The 13,748-nt window shown below is 49.8% G+C and overlaps 1 pseudogene; it reads left to right on the top strand.

Moving 5' to 3' along the window:
* Nucleotides 1-11,140: 11,140 nt before the first annotated feature.
* LOC118851380 lies at nt 11,141-11,813 on the top strand (annotated as a pseudogene).
* The last annotated feature ends 1,935 nt before the right edge of the window (nt 11,814-13,748 follow it).

Below are 13,748 nucleotides of genomic sequence, written 5' to 3'. Positions count from 1 at the left end.
TGAGGAGGAGTCTAAGGAGGATCTTGATGGGACTGGGGTGACTAGAGGTCTAGGAGTGAGATTAAGGGTGAGAAATAGCTAAAGGCCACCTGAAGATAACAGACAATACAGGGCTAGGCTAGTTTAAGGGTAACAGAGATTTGGGCCTAGCAATAAGGAAAGGCTTATGGCCTCAGGCAAAGGCCAGAGCTAGTGGGAAAATTCAAAGAGAGTTCAAGGGGGTTCCCAGAGACTGTACCCCAATAGGTTCAAGGGGTTCCCAGAGACTGTACCCATAATTCACCCCTCAAATAAGTGGGACCCAAATTCTTTTGGGGTCAGGGAAGAAGGTCTCAGCTTCTGAAACTGCTTCCTGCTGGCAAGGGGTATAGATCTGTCCTTGCCTCGATGGGTCCAGTTCAAGGGGTACGTAGTCTGAGCAATCATCTGGAAGTTGATGACTTGAAGCCTGGAGGAGACAAACCTGGCATGGAGGTTAAGCAAACAGGGACCAAACAGACAGTATGAGTATAGAGAAAGGACAATTTCCCTGGCATAACCCAGGGGGCAGGGATTTGACCTCTATGGTGTGGTGGAGAATGACTATTGTGTACCTAGCTCTCCTAACCACTTATTCTGTGTACCACACTGCTTTGGGGTTCAGGAGTGTGTAGCACACCTGAAGAATTAGGTCAGAGGTTTCTAAGAACAAGGTTTGATATTTGGTGAGCCTGTGCTAGCCAGCCACTAGTGGCTCTCTGCTTCCAGGATGCTCTGAACTCAATGGGGAGTCAGAACTTCTAAGGGCTGGTCAACTAGAGGTTTAGAAGCTTCGTCAATTACAGTGGCTGTAGCAGCCAGGGAATCTAATTGTTCTGAAAAATAGGCAACTGGCTTAGGGTCAGGCCCTAAGGACTGGACTAGGACTCCCAAAGCCTGTCCTCTCCTTTTATCAGCATACAGAATGAAAGGTTTTTCTAGATTGGGTAGAGCTATTGCTGGAGTGGTGGTCAGTTTAGTTTTCAGTCTTAAAAGCTTTAGATTGGTCTGGGCCCCACTCTAGAGGGAGTGAGTCAGGGCTTTGAGTAGCAATTAATGGTTGCAGTCCCTCCCAGGCCTTGCGCTTAATTGGATATTGAAGGCAATGAGGGAACACTTTAAGATCTTGGAGGCAAACTACGGCTGGGGTGGAAGTAGCTCACCCAGGAATTCCCTGATCCCAAACAATTGGCTCAACTGTCTCCCACACTTCCAGGGGAACATGGGGAGGTCTGGTGAACAGAGAGAAAATGGAGTTATGAGGTTTAGCTAGAGAAAATTGGATCCCAATTTCACCATCAGGTCCCTTCCCAACAAGGGGCAGGGCTAGAGGAAAGCATAAGAAAGGAGTGTTCAAACAACAGATCCTCAAGTAGGATGGGGAGGGGGTATGTCTGGAGACATCCCTTAGTTTCCCCTTCTATGCCCATGACCCTACTGTTTGAGGGGTAGGTAGGGCCAGAGTAATTGGTTAAAACAAGAACATAGCCATGATAAAGTGGGTAACCTTACCTTTTGCCTTGATTTTGCCCGGGGCTGGGTGAAAGAGGTAGAAAAAGTGGAAGCACTGTCAAGCCCCAGGCTTTCCCCTCCCTCTGAGTCTTGAGAATACTAGAGGGCAGGGTACTGGGAGGTGGCTCTACCACTTTTCCAACCTAGGGGATAATCCTTCCTCCAGTGTCCCATGCCATGCTGTGCATGGTCCTGGAGGTGTCGATCCTGGGGGCTTCCTCTGGAGGGGGGGTGTCCTAGAGGGACAATCATTGGACCAGTGACCCTCCTTGTGGCACCAAAAGTAGATTTCCCCACTGCCCAAGTTGCAGGGCTTCACCTGGGGGGGCTTCCTCTGGAGGGGTGCTCCTTGGGTCTTTTCCTGGCCATGGCAGCAGCCAAGAAGTGAGCATGTTCTCTGTCTCTAGCCCTTTCCCTGCATTCTCTTTCCTCTGCTGCAACCAATTTTCTGTTGTTAAAGACTCCAAAGACTGTCTTCAGTAATTGGGCCTGAGGTGTTTGGGGTCCCCTCACCAATTTTTGCAGTTTCCTCCTAATATCTGCGGAAGCCTGATTAATGAAATACATGCTAAGTATTGCTGCCCCTTCAATAGAATCAGGATCCAGATTTGTATACTTCTTAATCGCTTCCACTAGCCTGTCTTAGAAAAGAGCAGGGTTTTCCTTTTCTCTAATTTCCCTAATTTTTTGAAAATTTATTTGCTTTTGAAATGCTGTTCTTAGGCCTTTCCTCTATCTTTCCTCTTTCCTCTATCCTCTCTCTTTTGATAATTCCATCCTGGGTCACTAGTGGAAAGAGCAGCTGTTCCTGGGGTGTATTTTATGGGATTATTGCTAGCCAATCTATCCCCAAATTTTTGGGCTTGTTCCCAGATTCTCCTCTTCTCCTCAGTGATAGAACAGATAGAGAAGAGGACATGCAAATCACCCCAAGAAAGTTCAAATTGTAGGGACAAATCCCTAAAACCCTCAGTAAACTTAGTGGGGTCTTCTGAGTATCTCCCCAGTTTCTCTCTAACCTGAATGAGATCCAAAATGGAGAACGGAACATGCACTCTAATTGTTCCTCTGTGTGAGACAGGCAGTCCCTCAGGGGAAAAAAAACCCTGAAGGTGAGGTAGGGATGGGGGAACTTGGAGAGGGAGATAGAAAGTTCCATTTCTTGTGATGGAGGGGCTGGAGAGTGCTGGCTGATCTGTATTAGACCGCAAGGCAGGGGGAGAGGTGGGGGCAATCAGGAGGGCAAGGGAGAAGATCGTCTGGTACCTGAGGAGGGGTAGAGATCAGAGGGGGAGATACCAAAGAGACCTGAGTGGCTGCCACCTCAGAGAGAGGGGCCAGGGGAGGAGGTAGTGCTGGGCAGGGCTTGAGGCTGGAACCTGAGTAGGGGTTGCCTCGGGGGTAGGGCCCATGGTGGTAGATATGGCTGGGCCTGCAGTAGGGGCAGGCCCCAAGGCCAGAAGCTGAGTAGGGGTCCCCTTAGGGGAAGGGGCTGCAGAGGGAGGCACCTCAACAAGACCCATGGCTGGCACCTGAGCAGCAGGGGTCACGAAGTAGGGAGGGGCCGTGGGAGGAGATGCAGGGTAGGAGAACTGGAAGGTGAAGGGGGCAGGAAAAGAGGGGGGTTGAGCTAGAGGAAAAGGGAAGGGAAACCAAGGGAAAGAGGGGGTGACCAAGGAAGGGGGAGCACAGGAAACAAGAAGACTTGGGGGAAGCAGGAGGAGGGGTTGGGGACGAAGCCCTGGGGGCCATAAGGAGGTCATTCAAAATGTCCTCTTGACCTCCATTGCTCCTTTGTGAGGGGGCTCTGGCTATGAGCATCTTACCATCTTTTCTGAGAACGGTTTCAAGAGAGCTTGACAAAGGCTGTAGGAAATTTCTCTCCATTTTCCTTCTCAGTAGTAGGACAACTCTAACTGAAAGAGAGTATTATATTGTAAAGTCCCCAAAGTGGGCCATGCTTCGTGGCCTTCTAGGTGATACTGAAGCCAAACAGTGTTGCAAAAGAATAACAGCTTTTTCTTTTTAAGTTCTTCAGAGAAACTAAATATTTTCCAATTTTGTAAAAGACAACCCAAAGGTGAATTTTGGGGGATTGAAAAGGATTGACCCATTATGGTTGTTCTCCATAAAGGAGAAGCTAGGAATAAACATCAAAACAAGACAGAAAAAAAACAAACACAAAAAAGTACCTGGTTTTCCCAACTCCCTAGTGCGGAGAAAATTGAGAAATTGGGCATGCACTTCCGGATAGGGCATCCATCCTTGTCCTCTATGCTTCAGAAGATGTGCCCAGGTCCATGGCCTTGAACAGAACCACTAGACCGAGAACCTGAGAGTGTCAGGCTGAATACAAGACAAACCTGAAGCTGTCTGCTTTAATGGGACCTGGGAAGTCAGGCCCAAAAAGCACCTTCAAAGCACTTGGAGGGTGAGAAAGGGATAGGGAGAGGGGGAGGCTTACAAACCTTCCAGTCTTGACTGGAGAACTTGAGATCAGCAGTATTCCCAGTGTCAGGGAACCAAAATGATGAGGTTAAGGAACCATGTTTTTAGGGGTGCTTGAGACCCCAAAATACCGACATGCCGGGTTCTGCCAAATGAATTCGACTCAAGCCTTCTCAACCAAGGAAAACAACGTTTATTAAAGATTCGCCATAATCGGTAGTCTTAAGAAATCTCAGGATTTGTGATGCTTGTTTTCACAAGCGGCCAGATTCAATCTACAGAGCGAGATTGAATCTGAGCCCAAGTTCTGCCTTTTGATGTCTACCCTAGGCTTCTAACTGATTTCTCTGCCTCAGTCTCTTGCCACTGCAGTCCATCCTCCCCACAACTGCCAAGGTGACTTGTCTGAAGGCTAGTTTGGACCTTGCTCAGTGAGCTCTAGAGGGCTGCCTATGACCTCCCTGATCAAACATCAAGTCCTCTGATTAGCCCAACTTGGTGCCTTCCTTTTCTTCCAGTCTCTTTACACTCGATTCCCCTCTCTGTCCTCTGCCATCTGGCTACACTGGCATCCTGGCTCTTCCACCCCCATGATTCTCTACCTCTTCCCTTTATCCTTCTTGCCTGGAATGACTCCCCCTTCACCCTGGCTTCTTAGATTGTCTGGCTTCCTTCAAGACTCAGCTCAATGTCCACTTTCTCCTCAGGGATTACCTTCTAAGCATACCAGAGATATCTTGTCTTTACAGAATTTTTTCCATGTTGTCTCTTTCATTAGATTGTAGGCCCTTTGAGGGCAGGGGCCCTGTTTTTGCCTTCCTTTGTATCCCTAGCACTAAGTATGGTACCTGCCTGACACATAGTAAGCACTAAATTAATGCTGGGTAATGGATTTTAAACTTTTTTTGTTTTTAAAAAAGTTGAACACTAAAAAATTAAAATTAACACTAAACAAATAAGACTTGTGAGTTCATTGGTACTGGAATCTCCAGGTAAAGAAACTTCCTCAACCAATGTAGACCTGCACCTGCAAACCTCGTCTTAGAGACTCAACAGGGGCTCAGACAGGTGACTTGCCCTGAGTCACACAGCCTCGAATGAGACAGAGACAGGACTCTGAGGCTGATGCTCCCTCTGCCTCTCTAGGGTAGTAAATATACATGGTTTGGGGGACCCCTTTCTCGTACTGACAAGGGTATGAAGAAAAAAGGGTATGCCTTTCAAAGGAAAATACAAGGGGTAACTAGGTGGCCCAGTAGATAGAGCACTGGCCCTGGAGTCAGGAGGACCTGAGTTCAAATCTGGCAGCTGTGTGTCCCTGGACAAGTCACTTAATTTGATTGCCTCAAAAAAACAATAATCCCCAAATCAAAGGAAAATATGGAAAGGGCCTAAGAGAAAGGTGCCCCTCAGTGCCTGGGCAGAAACATCAACACATGTGGGATTAACCTAATTCTAAATAAATAAAAATGTCCAAATGAAGAATATATATATATATATATATATATGGAGGATTTATATATAAAGCATAGTATATACAAACACTATATTCAGTATATATATATACACTGTGTACATACTATGTATATATATATATATACACACACACAATGCTATATTCAGTATCATTGATAAGATATATCAATTATAGTGTGTACCATGTTTGTGTTGCCCTATGCTCTGTCCTGTCGTTGGTTAGGGGTGCCCTCTCAAGGGCAGGGTCTCTGCCTTAGCTCTCTGTGTGTCCCCAGTACCCAACCCTCCACATGGAAGAGACTCAGTGAGCACAGAGGATGACCTAGAATGCTAAGTACTGTGAGGGCAGGGCCAGTATCAGGGCCAGGTAACACAATGATACAGGGGAAGAGCTTCTGGGATTGGAGTCTGTGACCTCAGGTCTGAATCTCAACTCTACGACTTAACATCCGTGTGATCTTGGGCCTGGGCCTCAGTGGCCTCTGGAGCTGGGATTCCTTGATCCTAAACTTTGTACTTCCCCCAGCATTGATCTCAGGGCTGTGCACTCATGGGAAGGCCATGAACAGATCTGTCCCTAAGAAAGCTGTAAGAGGCATGGTGGCATTCCCAAGCCAGGGACTTAGCCTAATCTAGTCATCCAGCTTCCTAAGCTAGCTCCCTTCTCAGGCTGCCTGACTCTTCTCTCTGACCTCAGCTCACCTTGTTCTTTTCTTTACTCCCTCACACCTGTCCCAGGCATTGGGGCCTTCAGGGGGTCACCCATTCTCCACATTATAATCCCAGATATAGGGCTGGAAGGCACTCTGATACCATCTAGTCCAACGCCTTCATTTACAGATGGGAAAACTGAGTCTCAGGGAGGTAACTTGCTTTGCTCAAGGTCACAGGGGCGGCTATCACCAGAGGCAGGATTTGACGCACTTGACAGAGAGATGAAGGGCTTGGCTTCATGCAGATTGAGACTTTTTCTTTAAACTTTTTTTTTTGGAGGGGGGAGGGCAGGGCAATTGGGGTTAAGTGACTTGCCCAAGGTCACACAGCTAGTAAGTGTGTCAAATGTCTGAAGCCACATTTGAACTCAGGTCCTCCTGACTTCAGGGCCAGTACTCTACTCACTGCGCCACCTAGCTGCCTCTGAGACTTTTTCTTTTAACTTAACCCATGTGGGGATTTGTTTTTCTTGACAGTACATGGTTGTTAAGAGGGATTTTTCATTTTTCTTGCTTTCTCAATGGTGGTGGAAGTGAGGAAAAGAAAACAGATTTTTACTTGAAAACTTTTTTAAAAATACCTGTATGATCACCTTGGGTAAGTCCCTTTCCCTCTCCAAGCCCGTTTCCCCCTCTGTAAGATGCGGGGTTGGCCAAAATGCTCTCCAAGTTCCCCTCCAGCTCTGAGACCTGCGGTGCCACCAGGGTGCCTGTGTCTAGATTAGAAGTTGATGTTTCTGCAGTGTTAAGGACCCCCCTACCCTGCCCCAATACCAGAGGGAGGGGGTGGCAAGGAAGATGACCATCCAAGATGCAGTGAGAGAGCAGATGAGCCAAGGCACATCCTAGAGCTCAGTGGGCAGGGGCAGGGCAAGAAGAGAAGGGTAACCATGACCAGAAAAATAATAATCCCTTAGCCCCTTCCCACCAGGGAGGCCCAGGCACCCCGAGGAAATTTTCACATCCTAGCTAGCTGAGCCTCACACCTTTCCTGTGATATAGGTAGGGGAGAGGTATTATCACTCCCATTTTACAGACAAGGAAATCGAGGCCCCAGAAGTTGATGAGTGGAATGCGTTTCCTGCTTCTCTCAGTTCATGCCCTCCCCACCCCCTTGCCCTAAGGAGGGAACTCACAGGCATCAACGGCTCCATCTGAGTCTGGAGTGGAGGAAGCCCTGTAAAGCAGCAAAAGAAAACATTTAAAATAATAAGAAAACATTAGAAATGGAATTTGAAGACTGCCCTTGGTTTGGCTCCTCGATCAACTTGTGGGGGCCTTGTTTCCTCCCCTGCCTGGAAGGGGTCTTCCGGGACTCCGCTTCCTGTAACTCCGGCCAAACTGGCCTTTTGTCATTCTCTAGACAGGACAATCCATGTCCATGATTCTATCTCATCTCCGATCTTTTGCACAGGCTGTGCCCCCTGTACCTGGCATGCACTCCTTCCTTACCTCCCATCTCTTAGAATCCCTGTTTTCCTTCAGAGCTCATTTTAAGGGCCACCTCGCACACGAAGCCTTCCCTGGTCCTTGCTGCCTTCCCCACAAATGACCTTATATTTATTTGTCACATATCTACACACTGGTAGAATGTGAGGTCCCTTCTGTAGTTGTTCAGTCGTTTTCAGTTGTGTCTGACTCTCCGTGACTCCATTTGGGATGTTGTTGGCAAAGATACTGAAATGGTTTGTCATTTCCTTCTCCAGCCCATTTGACAGATGAGGAAACCGAGGCAAACAGGGTGAAGTGACTTGCCCAGGGTCACAGAGTCAGTAAGTGTCTGAGGCTGGATTTGAACTTGGGTCTTCCTTCCTCCAGGCCTGGTGTTCTATCTACTGCTCCCCTTAGCTGCCCAAGTTTTTTAGGGAACCTTGAATCTTGCCAGTTCTATAGCTGTACCATCTCTCAAACACAACTCCTTCTTTCTATACTGTTAGCATCACCCCCTGGCTCAGGGGGGGCAGACATAGGTCCTGAAATCCAAAGTGAGGATGTGGCTCCCTTCAGGAGGGGTTATCAGGAAAGCTCTTTGCAAACCATGAAGCATGATGGTTATCATTGTACATGGGATCAGAGGAGCCCACCAAGCTGGAGCCCTCATTTTACGTTACAGATCAGGAAAAGGAGACACAGACTTAGGATCCTAGCTGGGAGAGACCTTAGAGGCCATTAAGACCACCCCCTCCCATTTCACAGATGAGGGAACTGGCCATTGGAGTAGGAGGCTGGGATGGAGGAGAATTCCAATCAGGACGACCACAGTATCTAGAAGCCGCAAGCACCCAGGAGTCCTTAATTCCACCACCCACTAACCCAAAGTGAAATCCCTCTCATGGATCAATTGACAAGCCTTCACCAAGTGTTCACTACTCCCTGGGCTCTGGGATTAGAAGACAAATCCCTTTGCGGCCTCCTCCAGGCAGTCTCCCATGTAGGTGGGTGTCCTCCAGGGCTTAGCCCTGCGCCTTCTTCTCTCCATAACCTCTTCAACTCCCAGGGGTTCAACTATAGTCTCTATTCTTGGACTGAGACTCAAGGAGGCGGACAAACCCTTGGTTTAGATCCAGAGGAACCGTCTTCACTGTTGACGGAAAAGCAACTCAGGTGGTTCAGCGATTGGAGGTGTAAGGCCTGGAGTCAGGAACACATGAATTCAAACCCTAATGGAGACAGCTGCTGGCTGGATGGCCCTGTGCAAGTCACTCAGCCTGTTTCCTTGTCTCTAAGATAGGGAAACATCTACTTACCAGGCTGTTAGGTGAACCATGTGACGTAAAATAAGTCAGGTCTTTTGCACTTGCTGATTGTGTTTTTATATTTTAATGGGAGGGGTCAAGGGCAGAGAGGTCAAGCTTCAGCCTCAATGAGGAAGTCAAGCTTTGGCCTCAGTGAGGAGGCCTCCACTTGGCTTCCCTTCAGCACTCCTGTCCATCAGGAGGCTATCCACTCGATCTAGGTGTCCCTTCCATCTGAGCTCCGATCCCAGTGGCTTGCCAATAATTACCCTGGCCCAGGCTTGCCTTTCATGGGAGAGTTCTCACCACACCCTCTATCCTGACCGGGTCATCAGGTCAAGGAATGGGTGGCTAAGGCAGCAAGAAGTTTCAGGGGGAAGACCAGGACACAAGCTGGCAACGGCTTCCCCCAACCTTCCCTTTCCAGTCTAAATAGAAGCCCCTACCCCCACCCCCCATAATAGGATCATAGAAAGGGACCTTAGAGGTCATCAAATCCATGGGCCCGTTTTATAGATGAGGACACTGAATCCCAGAGACTCTAAGGGACTTCACCTGTGTTTGAGGTGGTATTCAGAGCCAGGGGTTTTGGACCTCCCCACACACAGTGCTTTCTCCTTTGGAGGTCAATGTTTGCACAAGGAGTGCACCAGGACAGGTATACACACAGCAGTCTCAGAGCTTTTTAGGTCCTCATGGTGCTGAGGGGGAACTATGGTCAGGCCTTCCCCGTGGCCATCCATCTCCACCCCCCCAAACCATGAGCTTTGCCCATAGGGTACCGGACATTGATCCTGGATGCCGGCCATGGATTTTGTCCAGTTCGCTGGCAGCCTCGGGCCCCAAAGAGGGAGAGGAGGACCCTGGGTGTGACTAGATCACAGAAAGAGCCTGAGCTGGTCAGGGTGTAGAAGGTTGGGACCTCTGGCAGCAATATGATCCTTACCAGGCTGGCTGTGGCTTTTTCCGTTTACTACAGGTGGAAGTCTCAAGAGGCCGGCTAAAGTACAGAGGATCCCAGTGTCCCTCACCTGCCAGGGTGGACATGGGTGCCCAAGGGACTCACACGGGTTACTTACTGGAAGGGGGCTCAAGGGAGGGCTGAAGGTCATGGTTATAGAGAAGAGCAATGGGTGCCTCAATGTGGATCCCCAGGGGTCCCACAATTGAAAACTGCAGGGCCCCTTCATCTTACAGTAGTGAGGTCACATAGCAGGTAACAGACAATACAACGGAGTCAGGAACCCAGGTAGCCTAGATCTGGCCCTATCCACCACTAGGTGAGCAGCTCTGAGACCCCAGCTGGGGTCTCAGATTGTTCCAGCTCTAGAAATGAGGAAAGAGCAGGGCCCGGCCATGGACCATGGCTCCTGTGGGTCTTTACCGCACCCCTCCACCCACCTCTTATTTAGGTGTTCCTGTGTCGAGCCACCTTTGGAAAGTATGGACCCTATTGACTGGGAACAGCTAAACAAAGTGCTCCATGAAAGTAATGAGATGTTACTGAATCAAAAGAAACGAGGCTGTGAAAAACACAGAAAAACTTGGGGGTCAGATGATTCAGGGAGAAGACAGAACCTGGGAAACTAGAATCTCAATGACTCTAACAATGGAAATATGAAACCCCCCACAAGCGACTCCAGGCAGGTCGCATCATGTATCTGTGCGTGTCTCTTCATCTCTAAAATGGGACTAAATTGATGTTTGTCACCTGATACCATTAGCTGATATGTCAAAGGGGGGCTCCTTGGCACTTAGTCAACAAGTGCCCTTGACTAGTTTGGCTTTTTCCCCTGAACTAACTGAATGCTGTCTGTATGTTGGATTGGAGTAAGCTTGTCGGCCCCTTCACCTTGCTCCCCTTGCTTAAGCAGATCGAAAGAACCTGTGCTTTCCCCAGATGGTGCCTCAGACTTCTTCTTCAGGAAACTCGTGGCACTGAGACCATCCTCATCCTCATCTATAGAGAAAGAACCTTCTGAGTCCTCCTCATTTTTCTCAGCGTCCTCATCTGCAGACTGCTCAGGGTTCTGCTTATAACTGGCGTTCTGCCTCGTGCTCCCGGCATCCGAGCCTGGGAAAGCGGCCCAACTCGGGGACCCCCCTTCGAGCTTCGCGTGCCCCCTTTCCCTTTGTCCTCACAGAGAGCGGCGAGCGGCGGCCCTTCCGACCGACTCCGTTTTCTCCGATCCCCAGCTCCACGTCCCGCCCGGCCTGCCGTGTCCTGCGCCCGCTGCCATGTCGCGGTTTTTCACCACCGGCTCGGACTCGAGCTCGGAGTCCGAGTCCTCCCGGTCCGGGGAGGAGTCAGTGCCCAAGCCCGCGGGGGGCAACTACGGCAAACAGCCATTGCTGCTGAGCGAGGACGAGGAGGACACTAAGAGGGTTGTTCGAAGTGCCAAGGACAAAAGGTTTGAGGAGCTGACCAACCTTATCCGGACCATCCGGAATGCCATGAAAATTAGGGATGTCACGAAATGTCTTGAGGAATTTGAGCTTCTGGGAAAGGCATTTGGAAAAGCCAAGAGCATTGTGGACAGAGAGGGTGTCCCCCGATTCTACCTCCGCATCCTGGCTGACCTGGAGGACCATCTCAATGAGCTGTGGGAGGACAAGGAAGGGAAGAAGAAGATGAACAAGAACAACGCAAAGGCTCTGAGCACTTTGCGTCAGAAGATCCGCAAATATAATCGGGATTACGAGGCCCAGATCACCAGTTATAAGCAGAACCCTGAGCAGTTTGCAGATGAGGACGCTGAGAAAAATGAGGACTCAGAAGGATGAGGATGGTCTCAGTGCCACAAGTTTCCTGAAGAAAAATACAAGGATACAAGAACTCAGGTCTTTTGGCTTTGGGGAAAGTGATCTTTCCTCTGCTGTGTTCACTACCAAGTTTAGTCCCAGGAAATAACAGAATTTATCTCCCCGCCTTCCTCTCAGAAGTGGGGAACATTACATAATGTCAGACTCTGCCAGCATGGAGCAGCTGGGTGGTACTGTGGATAGAGCTCTGGGTCTAGAGTCACTTAAATACGGATGCAGACACTTACTGTGTGACCAGGCAGGTTCCTTAACAGCTGACTGACTCAGTTTCCTCGGTTTGTAAAATGGGGTGAATCCTAGGGTTGCTATGAGGACCAAACCCCTAAATTTGTAAAACGCTTAGCCCAGCAGCCAGCGCACAGTAGGTGCTCTAGAAATGTCAGCTATGATTTTTATTCTAGCTGTAAGCTGGGTTTAGCTGAGCCCCGCCCCTTTATTTTTATTTTCTGGTAAAACGGATGGCTCCCCGCCTAGGGAGAAGGAGAAGGATACATCCAGAAATGAGGGAGCTGCACAAACACAATGCCAAGGCGTTTTCCAGCTCAAGCCCACGTCAGCCCGTAGCCCATCGGAAGCCTGGCAGGGCGGCAGGAGCAGCCGGTCTGACTTGTTAAGGATCCCCGAAGTTGCAGACAGTAAGTGGGTTAATCCCATCCACACCCTGCGCCAACGGCGGCTCTGCGCCCCAGCCCCAGGGCAGCCCCGCTCCCGAGGGCAGACACCCGCAGCGGCAAGACACTGTGCGTGTCGGGAGGCTGAGATCCTGCCATGAGCTCGGGGACTGCCATACTGCGCTCCGACCACCCTCTAGCAGCTGCTATGGCTGGCCCCTGCCTTGGCCTCCACTTTCTAGCCCAGGGAGCACACTGGAAAGGAGCCCCGGCGGCGGGGTGGTGATTAGAGAGGCCACCCGACCTCCCACGCTAGTGTGGATTCTCTTCCCTACATGAACTCGACATTCCAGCCCCGACAGGCTGCTGGCGGCTCCTCAAGTTTATCTGTCCTGGGGGACCTCTGAGCTTTCAAGCCGGGTGCCCCCGCACCTAGGACTCAGAGAGCACCTAGCCCCGCCTCCACCTTGGTTAAGGCTCAGGTCCTCCCCTGGCCCCAGAACCAAAGGACCCAGGTTCCAACCCCGCCGCCGAGGTTTCCTAGCTGTGTGACCCCAGTCACTTAACCTCTCCTCATCAGAAAACTAGATCGAGGGTGTAGAGTAGTTATGTCTGAAGCCCCACAGAGAAAGCAATCATCGAGCGCCTCCTGTGTGCAGCGCTCAGGTATCTAAATCCCGTGAGCTCAGTGACTGCAGAGCCCAGACGGCTTCCAGGGAGCTCTCTCCTTCAGCTTCCCAGGGGCCCTTGCGACCCTCTTCGGTCCTTCAGTATGTGTACATACATTACCAGTGCATATGCACTGGTTTACATGTACATGGTATGTATGCTGCCCAAGTGCTTGTAAACATGCATGCTTACGTATGCATGTAGGCAGAAGCATATCTATATATGTGCAATTTGAGCGTGCATATGTAAAAGCATGTATAAGTGCATTGTATTTGTCTTTATTGAGTAAATTTGTGTTCCTCCATTTTTTACTGTCTATATTTGTGTGTAGATATCCGTCTACTATGCAAGTGTAAGTACACACACAGACATGTATATGTTGTGTATGTGTGTGGTATGTCCTACCAGACCATACCTTTAAGGTTCCTGATGGGAAAAGGTCCCTTTTGGCAATCATGTCCCCAGAGCCCCTGGGAGGTTGCGGGGGGGGGGGCGCCTATCATTCACAAAGTCCTGGGGTCCTCCTGCCTCAGACATATGCTGTCTCCTGGACTGGGGAAGTTACTCAAACCCTCAGGACTATCAGCGATGGGCAGGCTTTGGGAGAGGGACAGGGCTGCACCAACCTCTGCCCCCATCCCCAGGTTCCTGCCGCTGAAGCCCAAACAAGGCTCTTTCCTCCCAGGGACGCTGGGTATCTTCTCAGACAAAGCCAGCCACAATGCTCTAAACATGCCCAGACT

The sequence above is a fragment of the Trichosurus vulpecula genome, chromosome 5 (assembly GCF_011100635.1).
Source record: "Trichosurus vulpecula isolate mTriVul1 chromosome 5, mTriVul1.pri, whole genome shotgun sequence".
NCBI lineage: Eukaryota > Metazoa > Chordata > Mammalia > Diprotodontia > Phalangeridae > Trichosurus > Trichosurus vulpecula.
This window is presented reverse-complemented; position numbering and strand designations above follow the sequence as displayed.